Source organism: Leopardus geoffroyi, chromosome C2 (assembly GCF_018350155.1).
Source record: "Leopardus geoffroyi isolate Oge1 chromosome C2, O.geoffroyi_Oge1_pat1.0, whole genome shotgun sequence".
Lineage (NCBI taxonomy): Eukaryota > Metazoa > Chordata > Mammalia > Carnivora > Felidae > Leopardus > Leopardus geoffroyi.
The window spans coordinates 61,279,147-61,306,304 of NC_059333.1; the positions used below are offsets into that span (position 1 = coordinate 61,279,147).

Genomic DNA, 27,158 nt, shown 5'->3' on the forward strand with positions numbered 1-27,158 from the left:
GCCCCACGTTGGGCTCTGCACTGACAGCATGGAGCCTGCTTGGGATTCTCTGTCCCTCTTTTCCTCTCCCCCACTTCCTCTTTATCTCTCTCTCAAAATAAATAAACATTAAAAAAAATATATGCCTAGTTGAGAGTTTCTGCTGTGGTTACTCACATACAGAAATTATCTAAAACAAATGGACCAGACCAACTAAGTGTCTAAGGAAACTATATTGACCAAAATATAAAAATAAGAAAAAAAGATGAGACAGAGCATAACAGGACGGTGCTGTTCACAGAGAATGGGAAGAAGAATCAAGATCTTTTACTACATTTAAGATGCCTGGTGGGACATCCAATGAAGACAGCAAGTGAATGGTTGCTTTTATAATAAGTCTGGAGCCCAGGTGACAGGTTAAGGTCAGACTTGAGATAAATATCTGTTATCATCAGCATATAAGTAGTATTTAGAGCTACTGGATTGGATGAGCTCATCTAGAGTATATTGTGGAGCAGAGAAGGGGGATCTAACACAAGAGACTGACAGATCAGTAAGGTAGGAGAAAAATCAGGAGAGAGTGAGGTCATAGAAGTCCAGGGTAGACATTATCTCTCTCCCTGCCTCTCCCCGACACACTAAAGGATTAAATCACATTTTGAAATGCTTCTGAGAGGTTGAGAATAGGCCTCTATATATCAGGGTACAGACAATGTCCTGCAGCAAGGAATAATAAACAAATTAGTGAATTATGTATGCTACATTATGATAAAAAGAAAATATTTGTTAAGAAGAATAAAAATGTTGCCTTTCTTGTCATCACTGGTAGCTAGATGTGAATCCTGAAAATAAATTTGGAGAGGTGAAATAACTTGCCCCAGCTCCAAAGCTACCAAGGGGCAGAAGTCAGGCTGTGATGCAGGTCTTCTAATTCCCAGAACAGGGCTGTTTTCTCTAAAAGAAAATGTGTGCTTATTAACATAAATATGTTTTCATTTTTCCAAAATGTTATTTTAAAGTAGAGACTAAAACCTATTCAACACCTGATGTGGTGATCTTGAAGAATTTTATTTCAGGAACCACATTCTCAAATATAATTTGCCTCAACATTAGAAGTATGAACAGAGCTATAATTTGCTTTTTTTTTTCAGATTGCCCTTTCCTGTTGTATCACATATTATTCATGTAACTGGCCAAGATATAGCAAACACTCAAAAACCATGTACTGAATGAATACAGTAATTTTCTTATATCTCATATTTATATAGGTACATACACTATCTTAAGTATGTTAGAATTTAGATATATAGAGGCAAAATTTTTTAGATCTTCAAAAAGGAAATTTCTGAAAAATTAAATGAATGTACTATCATAGGGGAAAAAAAGGCAATTCTGAGAACACTAGAGAAAAAGCAACTGTATCAGAAATCTAAATATAATAGACTACACTTTCTTTTCCTGTGGGGGGAAAAAAGTACATACGAATAGAATATCTCTAAAACTAAATCAGGAAAGATTATGGCCACAGAATCACATTGTCATCTATAGTTTTATTTATTTTATAATTTTTTTAATGTTTATTTTTGAGAGAGACAGAGTACAAGCTGGGTAGGGGCAGAGGGAGACAGAGTCACAGAATCCAAAGCAGGCTCCAGGCTCTGAGCTATCAGCACAGAGCCCAACGCGGGGCTCGAACCCAGGAGCCACAGGATCATGACCTGAGCCAAAGTCGGATGCTTAAGTGGCTGAGCCACCCAGGCACTCCTCAGCTATACCTTTAAACTATGTAGTTAAAAAATGAAAAAAGTGTTTCCGCTCCACATCTATTACACTCACTAACGTAATAAAAATACCTGTTGTCAAGGCTATGGAGCAACTGGAACTCTTATCCATTTCTGATGGGAATACAAAATGATATAGCCACTCAGCAAAACAGTTCAGCAATGTCTTATAAAATGAAATATACATATGTCATGTGACCTAACAATCTGGCTCCTAGGTATTTACTCTAAAGACTGAAAACTTATGTCTGCACAAAATCCTATACACAAATGATTATAGCAGTTCTATGATAATTACCCTCAAGTGACAAAAATAAAAAAACAACCAACTAAATGTTTTTCAGTGGTTAAATGGATAAACAGTCTGGTACAACCATACAAGGGAATATTACTTAGCAATGCAACATAGATGAATCGTAAATGCGTTATGCTGAGTGAAAGAAGCCAGCCTCAAAAGGTTACATACTATTTGGCTCTATTTATGTGAATAACAGTTCTCAGGAGGACAAAACTATAGTGATAAATGAGAGATCAGTGGTTGTAGGAGTTGTACGGGAAAGGGATAAAGAGTTAGCATAAAGAAGTTCTTTGGGTGAGGGAACTGCTCTGTATCCTGATAGTGGTGGCAGCTGTAACACAAATATATATATGTATTAAAATTCATTGAATTTTAAAACAAGAAATTTATAAAAGGTAGTAAAAATGTTCAGCATTTTCAGAAGGAAAAAAGAGAAAGCAACTGGCTTACATATTGAATTATTGGAAAATATGGAATATTTCTAAAAATATGGACTCATACAAAACTATGGCTTCGCCTACCAAGAAAATAATTTGGTAAGAGATAGTATTGTTGGTGAAAAAGTAGCTGTCAGCTCTGCCTCTACCATCAGTTAATGAAAATGAGAATTCTAGTACAGCTATGGCACTTAATAATAACCCTCTTTAAGATTTGGTCTCTATAGTTTATGACAGTCATTACTGCTTATGAATCAAGGATAATACCAGCACTTGAATATCATAAATACGACAGGCCTCAATAGCAAAGTAAAGATTATTACTTAAACTAATAAGTTATTATATTTCATAGAGCCCTCGTGAATCTGTGAATAGACTACTCAGTTCAGTTGCGCCTCTGCACCCTGTAACTATAATCCATTTGCAGTGAGAAACCTCAAGTTTTAAAATGTACGTTCCTTTATTTATTTATTTATTTATTTTTATTCTTTTTATGTTATTTAGTGGTAAAATATATGTAACATAAAAGTTACCATGTTAACCATTTTTAGGTCTGCAGTTTAGTGGCATTAAGTACATACACACAGTTGTGCAGACATCAGCACCATCCTTCCCCAGAATGTCTTAATCTCTCAAAATGAAACTCTGTAACCATTAAACAATAACTCCCACTCTTCCCTCCTTTTAGCCCCTGGTGACCTCTATTCTACTTTCTTTCTCTATGAATTTGACTGTTCTAGATACCTTGTATAAATAGAATCATACAGTATTTGTCTTTTCATGTCTGGCTTATTTCACTGAATATAATGTCTTCAAGGTTCATCCATGTTGTAGCATGTGTCAGAATTTCATTCATTTTTAAAGCTAAATAATATTCCATTGTGTTCATATGCCACGTTTTGTTAATCCATTCACCTACTGATGGCCATTTGAGTTGTTTCCGCCCTCTATCAAATACACCTCCCTTTGACATTATTGTCAGCCACCATTCCCTCCCCACCCCCACATAAATGAGACGCAAGACATATTCTGATACTCTTCAGCAACGCAAAACATTTCATTTACAATAGTCAAGTTTAAAGAGAAATTTTAAAATTTGGTCACCTATACATAGTTTCTAACTGATAACTATGGAAATAGCAATTTTATATTCCTCAAGTATTTGTTCAAGTTTGGTCATTAGCTTAAAAATGCATGTGACATACATGTCTGTGAGACGCATAGAGCTGCATTATGCATGTTAAAGTTTTATTATTGTCTGGTTAGGAAGGTAGTCATTATCTAGAAAAATGGTTTTCTAGTGTGAAGCAGCAGGTTAAACCAAACACGAATTGAAAATTCCGAGATGAAATAAGAGTTTGGCTCCTTTAAGGTATAACTTGCAGCTAAACTCCACTTCCGACAAATCAAAACAGAATATCTGGGGGATGCCTGGGTCAGTTGGTTAAGTGACCAACTCTTGATTTCAGCTCAGGTCAAGATCTCACAGTTCGTGCTCTCTCTTGCTCTTTTAAAACAAACGAACAAAAAAACAAAAACAAAACAAAACAGAATACCTGGGGTGGGGCCAGTGCATTGTTTTTGTTTGTTTTATTTTTTTTGGAGTTTTTCTTTTTCTCTTTCTTTCTTTCTTTCTTTCTTTCTTTCTTTCTTTCTTTTCTTCCTTCCTTCCATTCTTTTTTTTTTCTTTTTTACTTTTTAGGTGATTTTAAGATGTAGCCAGAATTAGGAAACTCTGAGCTAAAGGAAGAAATCCTGAGTTAAAGAGTGTAAGAGTAATCAAGTGAAAGCAACTGTAAAAAGCAATTGGGGCCTGGTACATCAAAATGAAAAGAAGAGAAATTCAGAATTCTAAGTGGCAGAAGAATCACTTAAACAAGGAGAAATTAAATAGCCTTTTAGTTAAAACAGAAGAATAGAAGAGTTGTCAATTATAAGAATAATTAACATCTATATTCTAAAGAGCTCCAGAACCTAAACTAGAATGTAAGCCATGAAAATGGTCTGAGAAAGTCCTAAGCTGAAAATAAGATAAATAGGTAAATATTTAGAGGAACAAATTTTTAGAGTTTTGGAAATATCAACTTTCTTGATTGTATATAGTTTTTGTTCCATTTAAATGTTTGTACTAACTGAACTTTATAGGTGTAACATGAAATAATTTCTCATCTAAGTAAACATTTACTTTATACACAAAAGCATAGTTTGAATACATCCATTGACCTACCTTACTTCTTTGGGCTTCTCACACATGAAGTGACAAGAGTCCTGTTTGCACTGTACTAACCCATCACCAGGAGCTAGAAAATGTAACGTCTCTGTCACAAACCTCTTCCCCCAATCACTCCACCAGAACTGAAGGGATGCTTGAACATTAAAAATGACCAGAACATGGTACCACAATAGCAGTCTAAAAAAACTGTCAGAAACATTATCATGTCACTCAAACTTGAGGTGAAATCTCTTTACTATAAAGGATAACAATATTAAAATTAACACTGATCAAAAGCGAAGAAACAAAATGGCAAATAAGGAAGAATATCCCAATAACACTTTTCCTTTTATTCCCTCTCTCTCTCCCTCTCTCTCTCTCCTTCTCTCTGGACATTTTAGAAAATGAAAAAAAAAATGGAAAAGAAGTGAATAATGACCTCTCAGAAATAAGCCCTAATATTTTATATGTTTTGTGTCTTGCTTTTTTTCTACCTAATATGAGCATTATTTGTCTCATTAAAATCTCCTCATAAACATTATTTGTTTTTCCAATCACACCTCTATTACACACCTTAATCACACACACACATCTTTCTAGCTACAGTTACTGTTCTCACCAGCCTATTGGGGTACTGGTAGGAGTCACATAATAGACAAGAATTCACATTCTTGTGTAAATCCTCTCAACTGAAGGCATAGGGAGGAGAAGGGACCTACATTTTTGGGCAAGCTTTCCATGATCAGCTGCTTATTGATTTCTTCAGCTCCCTGGAGTTAAGAGCAACAAACATAATTGCAAGCATATTCTAGAGATTTCCTCACACCTGTAAGTGGTTTACTCTGAGTCAGCACTCTCAAAATGGAAGGAGAAGACAGCTGGCTGGCTGGAAGTGCCAAGACGACCCAGCCCACCCAGGGTAGGACCCATGAGGGACCAGGGAAGATTTGTGCAGATATAAACGGCTGGAGTGTCAAAATACATTTCATTTGTTCATGCTTCCGAATCTCCTAACCAATCACCTTCTTCCATTCATCCACCCTCTCTCATTTTTATTTGGGAGGAAGGATTCTCTCTGTCTCTTTTTCCCTCCCTTCATTCCTCTTTCCTTCTTTCTCCAATTCTCTTCCTCTCTCCTTCCTTTTTCGTAAAGCCTTTATCGTAATTGGCTATAGCATGAAGTAAAGTATGCCTGTTTATCATTAGTTGTGGTTATCATATTACAACTTCCCTGTGTTTTAAATTTAGCTCATGGTGCCTCTCTCCTGTATCCTTAAAGATCAGTCATTGTCAGGACTACTCTGATGGGATGTAGAACATACTGACTCTGTGAAATATAGTATCTCAGACTGCACGGTCCTCTCTTGCCTGGTTCCAATTCAAATATTCTGCCCAATTCAGAGGCTCAAGGGGGCCTTTGGTGCCTGTCTTTAACCTAAGGTTTCTGGGTCTGACCCTCTGAATACTTAAAACTCCTGTGAATTTTCTGTTGGGAATATAGTCCTGAAACCTTATCTTGCAGAGGTGTTTTTCTTTTCCTTCTTCTTCTTTTTTTTTTTGTCCCCCTCAGTGAGTTAAAGTCTAGTGAGATTTCCATCAGAAAGGGAAGAAAAAGACAGACCCAGCAAGGAGTTGAGAAGTGAGCAGAAAAGTTAATTGACCTGGGCCTGAGAAGGGTTAGTGAGAGCCCTTGAAAAGGATTGTGAGGCAAAGGCAACAGGAACATTGGGGCAGCTATTGTGGGAGATGTATTGTGGATGAGAGATGGCCAAAAAACCAAAACAACCCCCAAAATGTTTAGAAATAACCTCTCAGAAATAAGCGCTAATATTTTATATGTTTTGTGTCTTGCTTTTTTTCTACCTAATATGAGCATTATTTGTCTCATTAAAATCTCCTCATAAACATTATTTGTTTTTCCAATCACACCTCTGAGTCTTTAGACTCCGATTACTTTGAACAACTTTTGCTTGTTCAATTATTAATTCTTTGTATATGATTCATGTATGAACCTGCATCATGAAAGAGTTCAGCTTTACACACACACACACACACACACACCACACTTACTAACAAGAACCAGTACCATCACGAAGCTCAGGAAATATTTGTTGACTAAATGAAACACTCTATTTAGAGTATGTACTTTACTCTGTCTTATGGAAGTTGAGGCACTACAATGAAGTTGAAAGTTCTGTATGGTGATTATTTTTCTCGGGCTGCTTTTCCAAGGAACAAAAGGAAGTAATTTAAAAAATAATTTTACATATTCATTTTCAGACATACTTTCATAAAATTCATTATAACTAATGAAACAATAAAAAATGGTTAAAGAAAAAATTACTAATCTTCCATCAGTCCTTTGTGATTCTCAACCCTGTAAGATGACCATTGTGAAGAATATGGTCATAGAAAATGCACAACATTTATTCATAAATGTTCATTACCCTGAAAATTTGCTCTTTTCATCTAATAAATATGGTCATCCTCCCAGTTCAATAGTGATAGATAGAATTCATTCTTTATCTATATCTATATCTATATCTATGTCTATGTCTATGTCTATGTCTATGTCTATGTCTATATCTATATATCTATATCTTATATCTTATATTTATATATTTATTGTATATATTATATAATACATATTTATTTTATATAATATATATACATATACATCTATATATTTATTTTCAAGAGACAGAGCACAGATAGTCGGGAGGGGGGTGCGGGGGGGGGGGGCCGGGAGAGAAGTAAACACAGAATCCTAAGCAGGCTCTAGGCTCTGAGCTGTCAGCATAGAGCCCGACACGGGGCTCGAGTCCACAAACCGTGAGGTCTTGACCTAAGCCAAAGTCAAACGCTTAACCAACTGAGCCACCCAGGCATCCCAAATTCATTCTTTTTCTAATGGCTCTATAATCTTCAATAACATCTGTCCATATATGGTATATATATGGTCAAATTAATAAATTTAATATCCTTTTTAAAAACAAATTTTATTAAATTTTACTAAATTTTTACACAGGATACTCAACACTGAACACCTATTTGGTACCAGCTTTACATACTGAGAAAACTAGTAAATTACTCATGGTTCTTTACCTCAAGAAATTCACTGTCTAATATGAGATAAAACAGTTAATTTTTTTTTTTTAATTTAAGAGGAACTGCTCAGAGAATTTATAGTAAAGAATGCTTTTAAAATAAATCTTTAAAAGGAGTAACATATTACTGGCAATTCATTCTTAGTCATTGCTTCAAATGTAGGAACAGTGCTTAGCAGCTACAGAGTAGCTCCCTATATGGCAACTCAAAAAACAAACTAATTTTCTAAACAGTAAGAACTCAGATAAAGCACCTTACTCCCGAGACCTCAAAGTGATTTATAATTCTACTAATACTTTTACTGTAATAGTAATACATGATATTTATGAGCTATCTTTATTCCATAGAACTCTAAATACTTCATATGTATATTTGACTTGTTTGTATAATGTCTGCAAGTTTGAGAAAAGTGTGCCCTACAGATAAGGAAAATGATCTTAAGACAAAACTATTTGACAATGCCTGAATCAAGTCTCCAGATAATCAGCCTCATGTTCTTTCCTTTCCATTACATTTGCTGCCTCCCTCGTGGTAACTGAAATGATAATGTGGATATTATGATGTAATCAAACAGAAAGTCTCATGAAGCATGAGAGAGTCAGTACTTATTAAAAAACAAGGGTTTTTCATGCAAACTATTTCTCTGTCTACTTAAAGGGCTTATTAATAAAGCTTCGCTGACAAGTTTTCTAGGTGAGATGAGTCTGTTAACTTATGGAGCAGCCAGTCTAGTGGGCCCCTCCCACTAACCAATGCTGCAAGAAGATAAGACAGATAAAGCCCTAAATGTGTAACCCAAATTCACAGCTGTTCCTACCAGCCCTAGTCCACAGAACAGAACTCTGATAGTAATAACAGTGGCAATGGCAACAATGTTAGACATATATTGATTATTGACTATTTAATAAAGTCCTACAATATTCAAGTAAGTTAAGCAAAGAACAGTTCAGTAAAATTGTAGCAAATTTCATATGGTCAAGTTTAGTGCAAAATTGCAAACAAGTAAATGTCAAAAATCTTAATCTTCGAATACTCAGTAACTGTCAACATGAGCAAACTTATTTTACTATATCTTTGAGGACATTTTATCATAGGAGGTTTATAAGTCAGAGAATCTGATACTACCCAGAACACTGAGTTCATTCTATATTCAATTTTCATGACCTCCTGAAAGAATGTCAGTTTAGCACGGCCTCTTCCCTTTTCCAGATGACAAAGAATGGTGCTTTCACATTGTCATTTGGGATACATGACGGGGTGCATTTAGAGCCAATGTATTGCACCTGATGTGTAAAACTCTTTATCGTTCTAGAGAAACTTGTGCCTAATTCCCTGGCAATTAACTGTTTCAAAGAGTCACAAGTCTCCCAACTGCTTGTCACCAGTCTCGAAAAGATTAGATAAGCTTCCTCCCTGTTACAAAAGCTTTTCTTCATTCAAAATTCCTTTGAGAACAAAACATTAAACCAGAATTGGATTTTTTTTTAATGTTTATTTATTTTTGAGAGAGAAAGAGAGAGAGAGAGAGAGAGAAGAAGTAGGAAGGAGCAAAGAGAGAGGGGCACGGAGGATCCCAAGCAGGCTCTGCATGGACAGCTTGGGCGCTGACAGCGGTGAGCCAATGTGGGGCTTGAATTCACTCATGAACTGCGAGATCATAACGTGAGCCGAAATCAGACACTCAACTGAGTCACACAGGCGCCCCCAGAATTGGATTTTTAACAAAATACTATAAGATTGTTGAAAACACTTCTTCTTTCTCCTGACAAGCAGCAGTTCAAAAGATATATTAATGTACTTTGATTTAGGGCTACTAGCAACATATTGCAAAGTGCAAGGATGAACCAAAGAACAAAGTCCCTTCTGCAAAGTAGAAAAGATGGTTTTCACTGAGTTATTTTGAAGACTTGAAGGGACCCTTTCACACAGAAAGACTTGGAAGTCAAACTCAAGAAACAGAGAGGACAAAGTAACAGCTGTAGAACCCTAACAAGTAGGCATCACTTTTAATTACCATGAACTTATGTGTATTGCTGCCATTCTACAGTGACAACGGGTTTTCAAATAATTGTTCAAGTATGTTGATAATAGAAAATGACTTTCTCAGAAATGAGAAGCACTGCTAAAGTTGACACATAGAAGGAAATTCAGTATCATGTCTGAGTGGGAGCTGCCATTAACAAGTGTTTCAAATATCTTCCTCTTCTTTCCCTTTTTTCCCTCCCTCTTTCTGTCTCTGTCTCTCCTACTTTTACCAAGAAGTTCACTTCTAATGTAGTTCTCAGTGGTCATTAGAAAACAATCTAACAATTCATAAGTGTGTTTGGATTTTCAGTTTTGTGCTTTTTTTAGAAACAGTAACAATGAGTTCTTTCATTAACCTATATCTGATCAGGGTTATAAGGCTTCAAATAAGTTAATCTTGAGAAGGAAAACATAAAACTTCTTCCTTCTTATTGGCCTCATAAACACAATAATTTTACTTCTTTTACTTTTCAAAGGTGTGTTCAAGTATGGTATAGCTTAGCAGTATCATTGTCTATGATGTGATTGGGGTCTTGCACACAGACGCACAGTGAGTCGAGATAATGTGGAGATGAAAGACTAATGTCATAGATTTGACCTATCTTCCCAGCTCCTCATTTCTCAAAGAAGGAAACATATACAGGGCATTGCTTTTATTTCTAGACAAGGTGATACAACTTAATTATAAAAGCACCCTTCTGACACACTCTCTTCCTTCTTGGGAAGTTTATGAGAGCATTCATTACAATTCTACTTTGTCAGATAAAGAGCTGAGGTGCGAAGACCACAGAAGACTAAACAGCATCCAGAAAAACAGACTTGAAGGTTGGTGGAACAATGGAAAGAATACCTGGGATCAGACAGATCTGTGTTTGAATTCTAGTGAGGTTTTTACTAAGATGTGTGGGCAATTTCATCTCACTGAAACTAGGTTTCCTAAATTTTAAACTAAGGATTATAACATTGATCTTGAGGTACTTGAGGGAATTAAATGTGAAAAGATTTAAGCAGAGAGGGCACCTGCTAAATGTAACTTTCTTTCCTAACTCTTTTCAAAGTTTGAACTATTAGAGAACTAATGACCTATGTGACCACATGAGCTAAGGCAATAACAAAATGCAATAGATAAAAACACCAAGCAGGAGATAGTACAGAGTTTGAATCAGTTAGGCCTGGCATCAATACAAACTCACTTACTGGCTTTGCAATCTTGGATGTTACTTAATGTTTCTGGAGCTCAGTATTCTCATTATAAAATGGAAATGATTCCTACTTTGCAGGGTGGTTGCTGAGTGTGGTAGCAAGGATTAAAGACAACTTTTATAAAGCATCTGGTACATTAAGTAAACAGATTGTGAGTAATACATATTGTTCAGATTTTTATTAATTAAAGCTTGTCTATAGACTCATCTCCTGTACTTAATATTCCTTTTTCCACCCAAGACCTTGAAAGGGTGATTGTAGGGGTGCTGATCACTGATTAGCTGGTTTAGCTGTGTTAATCTAGCTCCTAAGGATTAGGGTTACAGTTCCAGCCTTGCCATTAACTATTTAACTGTATGTCTTAGATACGACTTCTAGGCCTGAATTTTGTTCATCTCTAAAATGAGGAGGCTGGAACAAATAATTCCTAAGGTTCCCTGTTGCTATAATATTTTATGATTATAGTGTCTTTTTATTGAGTTATAGCAGATAAATCCTCATATCTTTAGAGCTTAACCTACTTCTCTATGGTTTAATTTTCACATTCCCTCTACTGTATTTATTTTCTCCCTCCCTTCTTTCCTTTCTTCCTTCTTTCCTTTCTTTCTTTTCTTTTCTTTTTCTTTTTTTCTTTTCTTTTCTTTCTCTTTATTTCTTTCTTTCCTTCCTCCCTTCCTTTTTTCTTCAAAAGGGGATAATTTCTATCTATATTGGTTTTCAAGCAAACCAATATCTCCATCTTGACTTAGTGGTATTCCATGATATTAATGCATCATACTTTAATATAATCTGGATTCGGGGGCACGTGCATGGCTCAGTAGGTTAAGTGTCTGACTTTAGCTAAGGTCATGATCTCGCGGTTTGCAGGTTCGAGCCGCGTGTTTGACTCTGTGCTGACAGCTGACAGCTCAGAGCCTAGAGTCTGCTTCAGATTCTGTGTCTCCCTCTCTCTCTGCCCCTCCCCCACTCATTCTCTGTCTCTTTCTCTCTCTCTCTCAAAAATAAATAAACATTAAAATAAAATAAAATAAAATAAAATAAAATAAAATAATGTCGATTGTGTTTAATCCAGAATTCAGTAATATTATAGGTAGCAATAATGAGGATAATGATGATACATTTCAAGCCTTTCTATGCCTCCAGGCCCCTGGTCATTGCACATAATAAAATATACCAAAATTAAAAATAAGATTAAGGTTTAACAGATAAAAATACATCCTAGGAGTAAAACACATTTTTGGTACTCATTCCGACATTACGCAATAAGCACTTAAAAATAAACAAAAATAAGAGATTCATTAACCAACAACAGAATCTTAACAATTATTAACTAGAAAAGAAATAAAATTAACTTGATCTTATCTTAGAAGGTTGCCAGAAATCAACTTTGGTTATGTAGATGGGAAATATGTTGTGAACTATTAGACCTTAGTTTCAGAAATCCAAACCCTCCTCAAACTCAGAAGTGAACCTTCAGTTAAGATTCGAAATAAATGTAGAGATTCTATGAGCTTGTGCATAGTATTTACTTTTGAATTATTTTCATCTTAGTCTATTCAATTAGAATATACATTAGATATTATATTTACTTATTTATTTTATATGTACATCTATTAATGTGTTTTTCCAGTGTATTCAAAATAAAGTCCAAATTCCTCACCCTGGCTACTCCTCTGACTTCACTTCCAATTACTCTCCTCCTTTGTCTACTTTCCTCTAGCCACTCTGGAATTCCTTTATTTCCTTGAATACACAAAGTTTGTCTTTGCCTGAAGGCATTGTCCATGCTGTTTCTGTCTGGAGCTTTCTCTTCCTTCCATGTTTCTACCCCCACTCCAAATTCTTCACCTGCCTGATTCTTCCTGTGCTTCAACTATCAACTTAAATGACACTTTCTATGAGAATTCTTACCTAAGCACTCAATGGATAGTATAGCAGATTTTCTCCATGCATTATAATCTTACATACTTATTTCCTCTTTTCATGAACTAAAACTTGTAATTTTGTAATTATTTGTTTACTTATTTAATGTCTGATTCCTTTAGGAGACTATAAATTCCATGAGAGCCTAAGGGATCACTTCTATATTCCCAGGATTAAGCATGGTTGGATAATGAATTAATGATTCTATTGTGGTAGATTGTGTAGAGTTTAGAAATGTTAATTAAATATGGACTCTATTCCCAAAGAATTTATTTTCTAGTAAAAGGATAAAGCATACACATAAGTGTTGTTAAAAAATATAGAAAGTAATTCGTGTCTCAAAAAAAAGTGTAGGTAAATGCTACATTAGTTTCTTAGGCTATTGTGAAAAATTACCAAAAACCTGTTGACTTAACAGAAATATATTCTTTCACAATTTTGAATGCTAGAAATCCAAAACCAAATTGTCAGCAGAGCCACTACAGTGTTAAGTGAGTTTGGTAAGCAGGGGAGAGTGGATTATTTCTGGCTACATCAAGGAGGGAAGGTTTCATGGAATTAACAGTATTTAAAATAGACCCGGAAGGATGGGTTAGATATGCACATGGAAAAACAGAATAATGGCCATTCCAGATGGCAAGAACAATATTAATAAAGGAGGGGGGAGGGGATAGTTAGGAAATTTGGCTCGAGTGTGTGGTATATTAAACCACAAGATTAAGTCAGAAATGAGGTTAGAATTAGATTTTAGATGGTCATGAATACTGGTTAGAAATTGTTTGGTAATTAATCTAGAATTACTAAAGTTTTGTATGAACAGAGGTGACATAATCTTAGAACTCCTGCTTCAGGAAACCTAATGAGGCAGCAGTGTTTAGGATGAGCCGGTCTTCCTTCCCCCATCTCTCTTAATTAGAAGATAGATCATTGCAGGCAAGAGAAGATGAAAGCCTAAGGCAGAGGTACCAAGGAAGGAGAATTAACAAGACTTGGCCACTTATTGGACACCTGGAGGATGGTGGAAAGTAAGAATGATATATTTTGAGTCAAGATGACCTGGGTAGTTGAGATGAAAAAAATTAGTATAGTCAAAAAGAGGATGATTTTTAAATAGAAGGATAAATTCAATATTGATATACTGACTCTGAGGTTTACATAAGGACATTGGAAATATAGGACTGGAATTTGGGAGAAATATCAGGACTAGAGATATAAATGTGTGAGTTATCAGTAGTGAAATGACTGAAGTCATGCAACCCTGGAAAGCAGTGTCAAATTATGGGAAGAGTATGAATGTGGGGTTTGACAGATATATTCACATTCTATCCTTTATATTACCTGCTGTATGACCTGGGACAAATTGTTTAATCCCCCCACTTTCTCAAATGCATGGGGGGGGGGGATAATATTATCCTTTAGTTAGGATTATAGGATTTAAGTATCTAAAAGGACCTATCTTTTTAAGATATGCTTTCATATTTTGGCGGCATGATTCCCAGTAAGAAATATATTTATTTTGCAATCCATTATCTTAAAAATTTGTAATACACTTTTTATCAATTTTTCCCTGTGATACTATTTCATTAAAAGCATATTGACTGTGATCTTTCAATTGATTCCATGACATATGAATGAGTTGCAACCCACACTTTGGAAAACACTGGTTCCAACCAGTATCCTATACTCAGATCTCACCATTACTATTCACTGTTCCCTCAACTTGTATTTTTGTTACTTCCTCTACTTGGGCTACTTGTTAATATCCTGTAATTTCTTGATAGTCCAGAAGAAATGATAACTATTTACTTACTCCACTGCACCCACATAACATTCTGTCTTTAAGAAAGACATATCTGTTGTCCAAACAGATTATGAACTCTTTGATGATAGGAACTGTATGTTATTTACCTCAGTAAGATGATTTGTTCATAAGGGGCACAGAATAAATTTTAATTTATTATTATAGAGAAAAGAGAGAAGCGGTCTGGGGAGAGAACCTTGTTGGACACTTATATCCAAGGCCCTTCCCTGGCATCCTCATGAATGCTTCAATTCTTCCTTCTCTCTACGCCAAAGCTTCCATTGAATTTTTTAAGGCAGAACACCATCTCCTTATTTGGGGCACAAAGACATAAGCCACCGATATTTGTGTATAGAAACTTGAGCTTCTTCACAGTGGGGATGGAAAGGTTTGGAAGGTATAAAATAAATCTGAGGAAGAAAGTAAGATATATCCAGGACTTAGCTGTGGGTAAAATAATAGAAAAGTTCCTACACTGGTCTCTTTGGATTGCTAAATGACAGAATCCAATAAAGGCAACCTGAAATAAATTACTAAGGCAAGTAATTCATTTTAAATTATTAAAGTTTATTTCATTTTTTTTCAGACCCTGAAAAACTTTTCTCTGACAGAAATGACCCCTGGCAACAGTGACATTCTGACACCATGTGTGATGCACTCACTTGGGAAGTCTGAATTCCATGTCACAATGGCTCTGTTCAGATTACTAGTTTTATCATGCCTATAAGCACAATTAAACTACTGAAGTTTCCAATGGTCTTCTGTCCACTTAGTAAATCATCATAAAGAATATTAAGTCAACCAAATAAATTTGCTTCCATGTGACTCATTGTACAACCGGAGGCATGATATCAAAATGTATAAAAAAATGAAAAAAAAAAACTTTTGTTAACAATGAATGTTTTCAGAATACCCTTATATATTAATTTTGGGCTAATCAGTGGAGGGGACTAACAGTTCAATGGGTCTCATAAAATGAGCCTAAGGCAATTTGTTCCTTAGAAACACTGTTCAGGCCCTGAGTACAGAGGAAAGATCAAAACCCCAGAGTCTAAATTTGGGTTGACTCTCAGGCCTAGATGTCTAAAGGGTGATCTGCACTGCTGGTCATCATGGTTTGGGTAATTTACATGCCCTACCCTGGGCCTCAAATTATTTATTTCAAAATGAGATTATTGGACTTCTACTTACAGACTTTCTACCTGTAATGTTTGATGAAGCTCTACCTTAAAATCCCTTTCACCTCAATTATTAATCTTAAAAAAACGTTAAATGTGTTTACAAAATTCTTTGATGTCCTTAAACGTTATTCAACATGATAACAGTACAATTCACTAAGCCTAAATTTTATCATTTTAGTTTTGCCTCAGAGGCCACGTTTTATGAAAGCCTTAATTTGCATCACCAGCAGCTGATTTAATAAAATGAAGGGACCCCTTTTGGAAATAAATTAAAATCGGTGGGGGAGGGCAAAGAACTTTATGCAAAGAAAACACCAAAACAAACAAACAAACTCAGGAAGCTAAATTTAAAAGGGGTCAACATGTTCTGAGTTCTAAAGAATGTTGTGGTGTTATTAGTGTTGAGAAACTGGTCCTGGCTTTTTATGCACTGAGAGTTGAAGTTTCTAATCACAACTTAGACCAACAGGTGAAGAGTCCATCCTGGAGTCAGGTAGATTTATCTTTGGAGACAACTCCAGTGTATGGAATGTGAGACACAACCTAAATGGAAAACTTCTGGAAACCATTTCACAGAAAAAGGATATAGTATGAATGCCCTCCTCATCCTGGTGATGAGACAGAAGTGTAAAATCAATGAGGAGAAAGACTGAGAGACTGATACCTGATGCGATATGAGGAACAGCTCGTTTGCCTTTGACAAATTCCTTTAAAATTGCCTTCCTGTCAAAAACTTTCTTCAACCCCTCTCCACAATAAATGCCCTCTGAAAGAATGAATCCTGAAGTTCTGACTATTAATAAATTTTGTAATTGTATTAATAACAGTAGCTATTTCTTGATTACTATTATTATGCCAAGCACTGGAGATTACAAAAATGAATAAGAAACAGACCCTACTTTTGGAGACCTTCCTGTCTATGAGTTTGAACTGTTGTAGTTATGACAAAAACATGATAAGCATCATTTATCACTCATACTAGCCAAGCACTGTGCTCAGTGGGCAACATGCATAAGCTGTCTGTCCAGGCTCCCTTTCCATTCATCAGATACTCTGACTGTGAGATGATCTTGCTCTGTTCATGCATCATCTCTCTCCTCCCACCAAAAAAAATGGACGTAGCAGAAATTCAGACCATAGGTAGAGATATTTCAACAACTTCCGGACTATCTATAGTCAACACACAAGAACTATAGCCAATAGTGAAAGGGTGCAATGAACCAAAGTGAAAATGGAAGAAACCGAATCACCTTTAGTGCACTCTGTTGGACAGACATGGTGGCACTCTGAAAACCACAATGCAGTGTACCCTGCATCCGGGATTCCAACAATGACTCAAGGGGATGAATGTTATTGAAGTGTTTTGAGACTCTAAGGAAAGACCTTGCAATACATTAAACTGCAAAACTTAGGAAGACATCATAACCTTCTGGATTTCATTACCAAAACGTACATTTTCATCTAAAATTAAAAAAAAAAAAAGATTGACTTTTCTCCTAGTATTTCACAACCTTTGAGTGCAGCATTAAAATGCTTTTCTTTTATCCCCCACCAACTATAAGCTTCTGTTTTCTTACCCTGGGCGTCTGAATCTTTTATATGCTCGGGTTCTATTCACTGCCTGTTATTCAGACATTGAAATCCCAAGTGTTAATTGTTCTTCCAAGTACATTGACAAAACAGCAGCTAAATAAGGGTAGACCAGACTGTGGTAGACTCTGACATGCATTTATGGAACAATGGGGCTCTGAGAGACAGCCTTGTAGCTCACGGGAAGACATAAGATGTGCTATTTTGACTGCTTCATAGCAGAATGGGGAACACACGCACACAAGGGAATTATGCATTTTACTTAGTTTTGCCCAAAGTCCTCAAGGCAACAGAATCTTGTGATGTCATCATGAACTTTTTTTCTATCCATTTCCATTGACACAAAGGCTAAAAATTTCTAATGACATCACAAAGGAAAAAGGAATCTATTTTGATTCCATAAGAAATCTATTACCTTCCATGAGACTTAAACAAAAATGTGAGAATCCTTCCTGTCAGGGTGTATGTCACTGTGCGGATTCACAGTGGGTGACACCCTCCCTAATGCAATTCAAACCAGGCAAAAAAAAAAAAAAAAAAAGAGGATTCACAATTTGGGTTGAATAAAAAAGACATATTGAATATTGTGCCCAGCAAATTTTCTTTTTTTATAGAAGGAAATCATTTAAACATATATTTCTTCAGGGATATTCAAATTTTTACTCATGCTTGGTTACTATGTTACCAATGTTTTTGTCTTTTCTTGGGTTGGTCACAAAATCACAGAGAAAGAAGGTACAGGAAGCTTTCACTTACAGGAATGCAGTGCAGCTCAATCTTTTGTTTTTAAGGTGCAGTGATTTTAGTCTCTAAATGTAACTTCAGGCAGTCTGAAAAGAAACAGGTTAAAATCTCTTTCAGTTATAATTGGTATTTCAGATTTAATTAAAAATTAAACTTTCATAATGTTTCACCATCCAAAGCAATGCATTATCAGTCAAGCGTGGCTTTTTTTTTTTTTTTTCTGTTAAGGAAAAAAAAAAAAAAAAACCTCTTCCCAGACTAGTTTTTTAATGAAAAGAAAAGGATCTAAAGAGTAAAAAAGAAAAAAAAAAAGCAATTCTGAAAAACAAAATATGCCTCCTTGTTTAGGACTTCATAATGATACGACTAGAAGCTCAGTACCTCTGAATTTTAGCTAAATTCTATCTGATTTTTTTTAAAACTCCTAAACAACAATTTCACAGCCTAAAGATTACATAAATGTTAATTTTAGAGAATAAAGAAGAAAATCTATTATCTGAATACACATGTTGAAGGGAAATTAGGACTTGACATAGAATTGGAAAAAAATGTTAGATCTACTACTTTCAAGGGACTGAATTGGTGGTGGGGCAGATGGTAAAGTAGAGGTAAATGGACATATTTAGCAATACAAAATGCCCACTGCAGTGTATTGTGGGTTTGGCATGCCGTATACCACATCATCTATACGTATATCTCATCACATGCAGCTACTGCTCTGTGAAGCAGCACGGGAAGACCCTCAGGATTTGAACCAGAACTTCCTGGTTTAAATAACTGAACCACATTTCTTAATATGTATTTCCAATCTTCAGATTGAGAGTCCAGACATTAAAATCTCCAACTACATCATAAATATTTGGGCTTAGAATGTCACACTATTTTTTCAATCCTTTCTTTCTTCATTCGACACCATCTCTAAATAAGATAACAGTTAAAAAAAAAAAAAGAAACAGACTAGATTAAGTCATCCCTATTTTTAGCTTTAGATAACTGACACTACAGGATTTAGAAAAATACAGCTTTTTTAGTGTGAAATGAAGATAATACAATTATCTTTTGCTTACTTCACACCATGGCAGTACATTTTTTATATATTTGTAGCACTAAATGTGGTATGTTTATGTCCACTTTCACATTAGTGCAAGGTAATATTTTAGTATCTCCACATATGAGAGCATGATCATAAATCACCCCTGAAATTGCCCCTATTATTAGAAATTGCATCTAGTTCCAACTTATGAATTCTATTTTCTTTTTCCCTTGAAGTATATGGAGGAATATTTTAGGTATTGTGTCTACTTGATATATATATAGATTTTAAATGCAAACTGGTTGAGATTCACAAAATCCATCCATGAATGGATCAGAAAAAAAATCACTGACATTGACTAACTAAACTTTTCCCCTGCTTCTCACATGCCTGAATTAGACTAAAAACGCACCAGTGTAAAGACAGAAATTATGGAGGCGTCACCAGGGACAACTGAATGAGAGGAGGGGAGTGCACATATTTCCTTATAAGGCAACAAAACATTCATAAAAGAAACTGACAAAAATAACTCATGCTCAGAATTATATGGAATAACAATAATCCTCGATAAATGATTCAGAAATATAGAAACTGCCCACCTCTATATAAATCTGAACTACCGATTGGTATTGTTCTACTCACCACTCAAACAAGGTTAGTGAAAAACTGATTCACTATGTAGTTCATGCAAGAAAATGTGATGAAAACTAGGCTGCATATTTATGTATAAACTATTTAACTGACAACTAGCAGTTCAATTTAATCAGTCAGATTTCCTTTTCCTCAATTCACCAGATGTTGAGTCAACTGAACTATCAGTTCAAAATAAGAAAGTAATTTCTATGAACAGACTGTCTGCTATGTTACGTTCTCCTCCTTCCTCATGTATTCCTCCTCTTTGACCTTTCTCTTCATTTCTGTTTCTGCATGTTTCTTCCTTACTTTCACTTTCTTCCTTATTTTTTTCCCTCTCTTTTTTTTCCCCTTGGTGAGGGTAATGAAGCTCAAAAATAACATCTTGTATCCTGTTGAGGGAAACTTGGTCACAACTATCCTTCCAGATGACAAACTCATTCTTAAATGTCTGTTTCTCAATCCAAAGAAAACAGAGCAATTGAGAAAATAGAGACGCAACATCACTTACCACTACCAACACCACCACTTTTAATTCCCATGCTACATTCATCACAAGGAGGACTAAAGTTTATTTATATTATCCCCTAACCTCAAATAGGACCACAAATAAGACTAATAACAGGACCATTTTGTGGCACTCAGGCAAACGGCTGGGCAAAACAGATGGATCTTACTTTGCGCCAGGACTCAAAAAATACAGTCGCCAACTCACTGTTGGCGACTACATATCTTGGCCCAAAGATGGACCTGGAAGTGGGACCAGTTGTCTTTGATATGAATACTGTTCCTATTCATATCTGCCTCATGAGATAATCATTAACTCTGTCACTATGTAGTGGGGTTAAGTATTGGATAGAAACTGGAAAAATGGTCATCAAGGAAGTGAAATATTCTGAAGGCATGTCGGATTAGATTAAGGAGCACAGAATCAGGGCTGGAACACTTTTGGCACTACTGTCCACTTTTCAACTTCCTGTTTTTTTTCAAGTTCAGTACTGTACACGGTACCCACCTTTAAAATAGTAGATTTCCAGAGTATGTGTCAACAATAAGAATATTTTGTTCTTGACATTTCAGGTTCTAAAATCTGCTAATTTTTTTTTAAGTCACCGAGATCGACCTCGGTCATTATTAAAATTGACCACCAGTGTTAGACTTCTTTAATCAGGACAAAACTATGTAAGGCTTTATAGATTACAGTCAACACCCAGTGATGCACTGGGAAACAGCTCAGTCAGTAATCAATGCAAATTACAAAGCCCGGAAGAATGCTTCTCTTGGCAGAGACCCTTTAGCAAAAGAGTTGTGCATTCTGCACTAGTTAGAGATTCTGAATGGCTTTCCAGAGAAGTAGCAAATGCATTATATTACAGTAACCTATCCTGTAACTCACGAGTCCAAAAAACAAAGCCCTAGACAATAAAGAAAACTGAAGGGGGGTGAGGAGCTATAGATCTTAACACTGACTAGTAACAAAGGGCTGCTTCTGACCACACTCTACTTTTTAAAAATCTTCACATGCATACAAGTTTTAGGCATCACCAGGTCACAAAACTTCAAGAAAAGAACAACAAAGCACTCCAGTTTAGGAGGTCTATGCTAATTCAGGCATTTCTCTTAATGTTCTCTCAACGATTCAGCATTGATTGTATCTTGCTCAGATCATTTTTGAGAGTTTATTCACCTATGATTTATCCATTCTGACACTGCTCAGATGATTTTTAAGAAACAAACCCTGTCTGTGGTCAGTGTAGAGGGAAATTATAATATTTTAAATATTTCTCTTAGTCCTTTTTTTCTTTTCACTTAAAAATTTTTTATTATGGAAAATCTCAAGCACATGCAAGAGTAGGGAGCTTAGTAAAATGAGCTACCATGTACTTACTCAACACCCATGGTCCATCTTTTTTTTATCTATACTCATCCACTTTTTCTTCTATCAGCTCATTTTAATGACAATTCCAGATATCATATCATTTTATCCACAAATATGTTAGTATGTAGTACTAAAAAATAATGACTTCTGAAAATCATAACAAATATCATCATACCGTGTCAAAAATAATAGAGATTCTTTAATTTATTAAATATCTTAGGTCAAATGATTGAATTTTAAATGCTTTTTGTTCTTTGTTCATTTTTATGACTGGTTAGTTTGAATTAGGATCTAAATAAGATCCACATTACACTTAAGTCATAACTCTCTTTGAACTGATAAATCCCTCATTTTTTATTTTAACTTTTTATTTTGGAACAGTGTCATGCTTATGGAAAAGTTGCAAAGATACTTCAGAGAATTCCTGTACTTTCTTCACTACCTAACATTAACATCTTACATAACCATGGTAAATTTGTCAAAGGAAGAAATTAACATTGGTACAATACTATTAACTATATACTTTATTCAGATATTACCTGTTTTCCCACTAATATCTTTATTCTGTTCCAAGGGTCTAATTCAGGATACCACACTGCATTTGGTTGCCTTTTCTCCTAAATCTTCTCTAATCTGTGAAAACTTCTCAGTTTTTTCTTGTTTTTTTTTTTTTTTTATGACCTTGATAGTTTTGAAGAGTGGTGGTGGGATAATCCTCAATTTGGATTTGTCTGATGTTTCTCATGATTAGGTTGGGGTTATAGTTTTAGAGAAGAATGCAAATGAATGAAGAGCTCTTCTTGTAACATCCTATGAGGGGGTACATGATATCCATATGACTTATCACTGGGGATGTTAATCTTGGTCATTTGGTTAAGGGAGTGTCTGCCAGGTTTCTCTTTCCTTAGTTTTAATTAGCATAATTTCATGATTTTAACAGTCTATTGAGGTGTAATTTACATAACATAACATTCACCCTTTTAAGTGTACAACTTAAGGATTTTAAATAAATTTACAGTGATCATCACCATAGTCCAGTTTTAGAACATTTTTGTCATCCCAGAAAGATTCCTCATGTCCTTAGTCAACCCACTCTTACCCCAACCCCAGACAATAACTAATCAGCTTTCTTTCTCTATACCTTTACCTTTTCTTGACCTTTCATATAAGTGCAATCATACAATATGTGGTGTCATGCATGTGGCTTATCATACTGTTTTTCAGAATCTTCTATGTTGTGGTATGTAGCAGTAGCCCATTCTCTTTTATTAACAAATAGTATTCTATTGTGCAGGTATACTACATTTTGTTCATCCATTCATCAGTAGGTGAACATGCAGATTGTTTTTAGTTTTTGACTATTATGAATAATTCTGCTCTGAATGTTGACATAGATACAAGTCTGTGTGTGGACATATGTTTTCATTTTTCCTGAGTAGATATCTAGAAGTGAAATTTCTGGGTCATAAAGGTAACTTTATTTTAACTTTTTAGAATGGTTAAGCCATTTCCTAAAGTGGCTGTACCATTTAAATTCCTACCAGCAATGGGGTGCCTGGGTGGCTCAGTCAGTTAAGTGTCAGACCTCAGCTCAGATCATGATCTCGCAGTTCATGAGTTCAAACCCCGAGTTGGGTTCTGTGCTGACAGCTAAAAGCCTGAAGCCTGCTTCGGATTCTTTGTCTCCCTCTCTCTCTGCCCCTCCTCCACTTATGGTTTGTTTCTCTCTCTCTCAAAAATAAATAAGCATTAAAAAAAATTTTAATTCCTACCAGCAGGTTCCAATTTCTCAGCATCTTCACTAACACTTGTTATTACATGTCTATTTTTATTGTATCCACTGTAGTTAGTGTAAAGCAGCATCTCCAATGGTTTTAATATCCTTTTTTCTAAGGATTGATGATAATAGGTATCTTTTCATATTCTTGTATCTTCTTTGCTGAAATATTTATTCAAACAAATTTTTAATTCGGTTGTCTTTTTATTATTGAATTAAAGAACTCTTTACATATTATATGAGGACAAAAATCCTTTATCAGATATATATTTGCAAATAATAAATCTTGCAAATATTTTCTCCCATTCTTTTCATTTCTTTAGTGGTAGATTTTGAAGTATAAAAGGTTTTAATTTTATTGAAATCCAAATTATCAAGGTTTTATGTTCTGTATCATGCTTTGCTGCCTTATCTAAGAACCTGTCTAACTCAGGCCATGAAGACTTTTTTCCTGTTTTCTTATAGAAATTTTATAGTTCTAGCTCTTACATTTAGGTTCATGATCCATTTTGAGTTAATCTTTATGTGGGTATGAGATCAGGACATACGGTTATTTTTTTCATATAGGTCTAGCACCACAGATATTTATTTTTATTGCATATAGTCTTAGCGCCAATTGTCCTAACACTATTTATTTAAAAGCAAAAATAATACAAAAAAACCTTATTCCTTCCCCCATCAACTTGTTTTGGCACCTTCATCAGAATCAATTGACCAAAAACACAAAGGTTAATTTTCTGAACTTACAATTTCATTCCATTGATTTATGTGCCAGTACTATATACTCTCTTCCTTACTACAGTTTTTATAGTAAGTTTTAAAAACAGGAAGCACAGGTCATCTACCTTTGTTTTCCTTTCCAAAATCATTTACACTGTTCTAGGTCCTTTGCATTTTCATACAAAGTGAAAATTAGGATCAGCTTGTCAATGTTTACAAAAATGCCTTTATTCTTTCTGATGCTATTGTTTTTAAATTTTACTGTTCACTGCTAGTATACTGAAATACAATTAATTTTTGTATAATGCTCTGGTATCCTGCAAACTTGAACTAATTTACTTGTATGTGAATGCATTCCTTAAGCTTTTCTACATAGCTTGTTTTCTGTAAGTAAAAAGTGTTAACTTTTTACTGTCTAATATGGATAACTTTGATTTCTTTCTTTTCTGTTCTTTTTTAACTCCTTCCCTTGCTTTCTTTCCTCTCTTTTCCTATTTGTTTGTTTGTTTGTTTATTTTTATCTTTCTGGAAAAAAACCCCAGTAAAATGTTGAATAGAAGAAATGAGATCTGACAACCGTGCCTTGTTCCCAATCTTAGGATTAAACCAGAGTTTATGAGGGTTAAATGTGATGTCAGTTGTAGATTTTGCATAGATGCCCTTTACCAGGTTACAGAAGTTCTCTTCCAGTCCTGGTTTGTTGAAAGTTTTAGTCATGAATGGACAGTAGATTTTCTCAAATGTTTTTTGTGTATCTATTGTGATAGTCATAGGGTTCTCTCCTTATTCTACTAATATGGTATATTGCATTAATTAATTAATTAATTACTGAATGTTTAACCAGCCTTGTACTCTTAGGAAATATCCTACTTGGTCAGGGTGTATAATACATTTACAGATTGCTGTATTTGGTTTGTGAAAATTTTGTTGAGGATTTTGATGTCTAAATTCATGAGGGATAATGGTTTCTTTTCTTACAATGCATTTGTCTGGCTTTGATATCAGGATAATATTATTGTCATAGAGTGAATTGAAAAAGTGTTCCTTCTTTCTCTATTTTCAGAAGAAGTTTGGTGTTGTTTCTCTTTAAATATTGGATAGGATGCAGTGAAGACATGCATCCAGATTTTTCTTTGTGGGATGATTTAATAAGTCTCTCTGTTTACAATTATATATCTATTCAGATTTTCTATTTCTTCTTGAATCAGTTTCAGTACTTTGTGCATTTTTGGCAATTAGATGATTGTACCTAAGTTGTCTAGTTTCTTGAATATATTTGTTCATAGTATTACCTTTTAATCTTTTTAATTTTTAATTTTTTTAGGGTTGGTAGTGATGTCCCACTTTTATTCCTGATTTTGGTAATCTGTTATCTTCTCTACTTTTCCCTCCATCATTCTAGTTAAATGTCTGTCAATTTTGTTGTTCTCTGCAAAGAATCAACTTTTATTTTCATTGGTTTTTCTCTATCATTTTCTTGTTTTCCATTTCATTGATTTCTGGCCTAATCTTTATCATTTTCTTCTTGATTTGCAATCTGTTATATATTTATGCCATGTCTGCATTTATCTACATAATAATATTATATAAGTGCAATTTATTTCTTTGGGTGGGTTTTAATTATTTTTGTCATTTCCCTCAACCTAAAGGATTTTCTTCAGTATTTCTTATAAGGCCGGTCTGCTAGCAACAAATTGCCTCAGTCTTTGTTTATCTTGGAATATCTTTCTTTTATCTTCATTTTTGAAGAACAGTTTTGCTGAATATAAAATTCTTGATGGTCACTTCTTAAAAATCTTTTTTCTTTCAGCACTTTGAATATGTTGTCCCTCTGTCTTTTGACTTTAATTGTTTCTGATGGGAAGTCAATTTTTAGAGTGTTGTTTCCTATAGTAAATTAGTCTTTTTTCTCTTGCTTCTTTCCAGAATTTCTCTTTTTCTTTGGCTTTAAAAGTTTGACTAGCATGTGTCTATGTATGGATACTTTTGCATTTATCATACTTGGAGTTTGTTGAGCTTCTCATATGTGTAGATTAATGTCATTCATCATATTTGGCAAACTTTTGGTCATTATTACTTCAAAAATCTTTTTTCTGCTCTTTCTTTTTCTCCTTCTTTCCTCTTCTCCCATTACACACATGTTAGTATTCCTGAAGGTATCTCAGATCTCTGAAGCTCTGTTTATTTTCTGTTTTTTTTTTTTCTTTCTGTTTTTCAGATTAGAGAATTTCTACTGATTTATCTTCAAGTTCACTGATTCTTTCTTCTGCTATCTCAAATCTGCTGCTGAGTTCCTCCAGAATATTTTTCATTTCAATTTTTGTGCTCTTAAACTCCAGAATTTTTGTTTCTTTTAAAAATAATTTCTGGAGTGCCTGGGTGGCTCATTGAGTTAAGCATCCAATTCTTGATTTCAGTTCAGGTCATGGTCTTGTGGTCATGGGATCAGGCTCTGCAACAGGCTCCGTGATAAGCATGGAGCCTGCTTGCAATTCTCTCTCTCCCTCTTCCCTTCTCTGGCATGCTCTCTCTCCCTCAAAATAAATAAATAAACATTTAAAATTATTTTAAAAATTCTATCTTTATATTGATACTCTTTATTTAAAAAGTAATTATACTAATATTTTATTTAATTATTTAACATGGTTTTCTTTAGCTATTTGAATATATTTACAATAGCTGCTTTCAAGTCTTTGCTAAATTTGACACCTGCTCTTCCCCCTCCAACCTAGAGATAGTTCTATTAACTACTTTCATAACTGGGTATTAGTTACACTCGTTTCCTTACATATCTGATACTTTTTTCCTTGTAAACTGACATTTTATACAATATA

The 27,158-nt window shown here is 34.8% G+C and overlaps 1 protein-coding gene across 33 annotated transcripts in view; it reads right to left on the reverse strand.

Annotated features, from left to right (window-relative positions):
* ZBTB20 (zinc finger and BTB domain containing 20) overlaps positions 1–27,158 on the reverse strand; it is a 770,914-nt gene that overhangs the window by 447,991 nt on the left and 295,765 nt on the right. For 27 of the 33 annotated variants that reach the window (XM_045436919.1, XM_045436901.1, XM_045436890.1 and 24 more), the window contains one exon: positions 18,295–18,368. The exons of the other annotated variants lie outside the window; for them this stretch is intronic. The gene's annotated coding sequence lies outside the window, so the exon portion shown is untranslated. The remainder of the gene's footprint in view (positions 1–18,294; positions 18,369–27,158) is intronic. 33 annotated transcript variants of the gene reach the window in all.